Source organism: Arachis duranensis, chromosome 5 (assembly GCF_000817695.3).
Source record: "Arachis duranensis cultivar V14167 chromosome 5, aradu.V14167.gnm2.J7QH, whole genome shotgun sequence".
NCBI classification, from domain to species: domain Eukaryota; kingdom Viridiplantae; phylum Streptophyta; class Magnoliopsida; order Fabales; family Fabaceae; genus Arachis; species Arachis duranensis.
The window spans coordinates 22,143,017-22,148,224 of NC_029776.3; positions in this window are offsets into that span (position 1 = coordinate 22,143,017).

Here is a 5,208-nt window from a genome sequence, read left to right on the forward strand (position 1 = left end):
TTCTTTTTTTTATTTTATTTTATATTTATTTTATTTTAAAATTTTTTTAATAATGAGTAATTTGGTAATAAAAAAAATAAAATTGGTAAAAATGACGATTTTAAAATAAACTGAAACCTTGTGGACCATTTTATAGCGAAAAAAAGGTTGGAGACAAAATAAATTTTTGGCCTCTACGTTAGGGACCAAAATCATACTTATCCCTAATTTTAATTAAACAAGTTAAACAAATGTACTACTATAAAAGTTAAATTAGTGAATATTAATTTAAAATTGACAAATATTTAGTATAAATTAAATGATTGGAAAATAAATACTCTTAAAAATTGATATTGTAATTTAAATATATGATAAATTAGATTGTGTTTAGTTAATTAAAACATATGCAGATATTATTGTGTTTAGTTAATTTTTAACTATTTGATTTAAATTAATATATTTTAGAATAATTTATTTAGTTTAAAATAATGCAAGGATATTTAATTTTAAATTGAAAATTAACATATATGCAGACATTTTTTAATTTTTAAAGTTGACTGTTGGTTGAAGTAGCATAACATCTAATACTCTACTAATTTATTGTTCTTATTATAATCACTCATATCAATATTATTATTGTTCATATTTTTCTGGTCAGAATTTTTATTTTTATTTTTTTTGTCGGGCCTAACAATATAAGATATCCTAAACCAAAAATATCCTATCTGACCCAGTTATCATCACAACTCCATAAATGGAGAAAAAAAATACTCAACTAAATGAGCAATCCAGCCCACCCCAATCATGTTTTTCCAAAAAATACATGTTCCGAAGAAAAAATTTTAAATAACTAATCATCAGATTATCTATAAAACTAACTCCTATTAATTAAACACAACCTGACCCACAATTTATGTACACACTAAAACTATAGCAGTACCTGCTGAGACCAGCGGAAACAAACACTACATGCGTTTGTTTCTCCTGCGTCCACGACATTTCCTCACATGAGGAAAAAAATTCACTTCCTCACCGTAGAACTACCCTATATACAAAACAGTGACACATTCACTTCCTTGTTTTTGAAATGGAATTGAAGTTAGAACTGTTGGGAGTTTTATACAGCATATTAGAAAATAGAAGGAAAAGTTAATTTTTTTTGTGTGAAGAGAAAATAAAAGAAAAGAAAATAGAAAGAATTTTTTTTGTTTGAATATAAGGAAAAATAAGAAGAGAAAAAATTATACCTAAATAAAATTATATTAATATCCTTTATAAATTATAATAGAGGTAATGACCAAATCAGTACCTGAAAGATTCAAACGCTGACATTTTGGTACCTCACTATTGTTATTGACAAAATGGTCCTTAAAATGTTTTAAAATTTGACAAGCGTACCCACGAGTGCACCGGAGCACATTTTCGGCAAGCACAGTGCTGATGTGGCCACCGTATTTTGGTGACTTAGCAAACCACCCCCAAAATTCCCTCCCCAATGCACACTCCCTCCCCTTTCCTCTCCCTCTCTGTCGCAGCCCCATCCCCAACGCACACTTCTCCCTAATCGCAGTCCCCGCCGCATCACAAGCCCTTCCCCAACGTACACTTTCCCTTCCTCCCTCAACACCACCATTCACAGCAACAACAACTTTTTAACATTAACAGCAACAACAACCTCCACCACACTCTCTCTCTCCACCACTCCCCTTCCTCAACGCACACTTTTCTCTCCCTCCCTCAACACCACTATTCACAGCAACAACAACCTCAACATCAACAGAGTTGCCCCAAATCATGAATTGCCCCAAATTTTTAGGTTAAATTATCATTCAAAAAGATTAATCACAATAAAACTCAGAAAAAACAAACAAATTCATATACAATAACCAAAATAAAATAAAATAAAATAAAATAAAACTTAATACAGACACCACCAAAGCAAGAATAGAAGACGAACACCAGACACAGAGGGGACAGAACACGATAGAGCCAAGATGGAACCCAGACAAAGGAGACATGGCAACGACTGGGGGCTAGCAGCAAGCAGATACAAGCAGTGAAGGCGACAGCGGTGAAGGCATGCAGACAATGCAATGCTACGAAGGAGACACTGGCGGACGCAGAAGACCCAACGACGAGATGGCGGCAGTGCAGTGTCGATGACACTGGCTCTGTAAAACTGAGAAGGTTGAGCTCTACTGCTGTTTTGGAGAGAATGAGTTTAGAGTGTGAAACACTGTGTTGGGAAGGGGATTAGAATTAAAGAGGAAAGGGAAAGGCGACAGCGGTGAAGGCATGCAGACAATGCAATGCTACGAAGGAGACACTGGCGGACGCAGAAGACCCAACGACGAGATGGCGGCAGTGCAGTGTCGATGACACTGGCTCTGTAAAACTGAGAAGGTTGACCTGTACTACTGTTTTGGGGGAGAGTGAGTTGAGAGTGTGAGACACTGTGTTGGGAAGGGGATTAGAATTCAAAGAGGCAAGTGAAGGGGATTAAGGTTCAGAAAGGAGAATTTTGGACTGAGGAGGGGGGAAGTGCGTGTAGGAGATGGAGAATTAGGGTTAAAGAGGGGGAGGGAAGGATTAGGGTTGGGGAGGGGGGAGAATGCATTCAGGAAGGGGAAGGGGAGAGTGCGTTGGGGAGGGAGAAGGAGAAGGAGAAGAATTAGGGTTGGGGGGTATTTGCCATGTCATTAAAACGCAGTGGCCATGTCAGCACTGTGCTTGCCAGAAATGTGCTCCGGTGAACTCGTGGATACGCTTGTCAATTTTTAAAATCTTTTAAGGACCATTTTGTCAATAACAATAGTGAGGTACCAAAATGTCAGCGTTTGAATCTTTCGAGTACTGATTTGGTCATTATCTCATTATAATATATCAATATTATAATAATAAATTTGTAATTTTACCCATTTTTTTTACTCCAATCTAAGTTTTTTTCTCAATCTTGGAGAGAAAAATTTAATATGGGCTCTACATATACTTTTACATTTTTCATTCATTTTCTTTCTTCATTCAAAACAATGAAAAATTAATTTTTCCATTCATTTTTTTCTCCTTCATTTTCTTTCCTTCTAAATTCATCTGAACCAAACAAAGTGTAAATGTTGATATTATTATATAAGTTATTTTACCAATTTCCTTTTTTAATAATATAATATCAGTAATTCTATATTAGTATTTTTCATGTGAAAAGTTACCCTTAAAGACTTCTTAATGTCAAAAAATATTAAATATTAATAGTAGACTAAATCTCCATTTTTATTTTTAGGTTTTTCTGTAATTATTTATTTTAATTTTCAAAATTTAAAATTTTTTATAATAGTGCCACAAATTTAAGTCCGGACACCATATTGATCTCTCGTTCTTTTTCAATAATAAGTCAGCAACTGGAGTGTTAAAGGGACACCTTTCTACCATAATGGAATTAGCATTCAAGTTATTTTAGTATCTTATAAACTGATCCATATCCTCCTTTTCCCAATTAATTATTGCTAAAAAATTGATCAGTGGCATAAACTATAGTTGATAAATCAAATGTTGGGAGGTCCATGTCTTTCTTTTTCCGTTTGTGATCACGTTGCTTCAACGAAAACATATCTAGCAAAGTAAAGAATGATACGAGAACAAAAATTAATTTGAAGTTCTGGAGTTTAACATGGTCAATATAAAGAATAACAAGACTTTCAATATTGCAAAGTTATATTTCTGCCAAACATTAGAGTAGTAGTTCACTTGTAGAATATCATATATTCAACTCAAGTATTATAATCACGTGACCAATTTCTGCCAAATATTATTGGAATAGTAGTTCACTTGTAGAATATCGTATATATTCAGTTATTCACCCCAAGTATATATTATGATCATGATGAACAATATAAAGCCAACAATGATGCCTTTTAGTTTCCTCTGGAATAATGTTTAAGAGCCAATAATGATGCCTTCTAGCTTCCTCTCTTGCTGGAATAATGTAGAAGACTGGAATTCAGACCAACAATTGGAATAAATTAGGATTTTAAAAATTACATTAGGTATAAATATAAATTTTGTCACCTCAGCTAGCCGGTGCAGTATTTGGCATAGTAAGAAAGTGTCATCTCAACATTCCGTTTGCATTCATCATTAAAAAGGGTGAGAGATTAATTAGGAGTATATAGCAGCATCTGGCATAGTAAGAAAGTGTCACCTCAACATTCCATTTACATTCATCATTAAAAAGCGTAAGAGATCAATTAAGAGTATACATGGACTAGGTAGGGATGACAAACGAAAAATTCTGTGCGTCCTGCCAAAAGCTCACCATCTGGTGAGCTGACCTGTCCCGTCCATCCTAAAGTCTTCTTCTGTCCTGTTTAACGGCGAGCTGACCCACCAAATCTTTTTTTTATAAACCATTAAATATTAAACAATATATATAATTTCACAGTCATTTCAATAAATTTATAATTTCTAGACATAAAAAATTATAATTTCTAAATTCACAAGTCTTTATAATTATAAATATGTAATAAATATAGTCATAAATCAATTTTTTTGAAACAAAATAATAAAACTAACATTGTCTAAAGCAAAACAAACATTGTCCAAAACATATAATTAAACATCTTCAAGTTTAAAATCAATCAAACATAAAACATAATTCAAAATATAATTTAGAACACCTTCAATTATTATCTTCATTATCTTGTAAATCAATAACATTATAGAAATTTGTAAAAAAAGCCCTAACAAAAAAATGCCTAGCCTGTTGGGAAAGCCTGCCCCGCCCTGCCGAAGTCCGCCAAAACCCATAGATTAGGCGGTGCGGGTTAAGCGGGCTTTTTTAAATTTGACAGTTTCAAATTTTCAGTACAACCCTCCTTTCTTGGCAGTGGGTTTCTGCCCATTTGCCATCCCAGGGCCAAGTGAAGTCGGATTCGTCTGGACCCGAACCCAGTCCTAAACCCAATAAAACCACATTACTTTCGGGTCACACTAAAACTGGGGCTAGACCAGTGAAGTTCGAGTCTTGATAAATTTTATGTCAAAAAATTATGATACACTTATTTATAAAGAAGAAAAAAACATACTTGTGACTGAGAAGTTGATATTCATATTTGAATTTAAATTTATACATAAATTCTAATTTCATATTTCTTTGATTTATTTTCTAATTCAACAAGTGTGATTAAAAACAAAACAATAAGCTTATAATTAATATAACATAATATTGCTGGAATT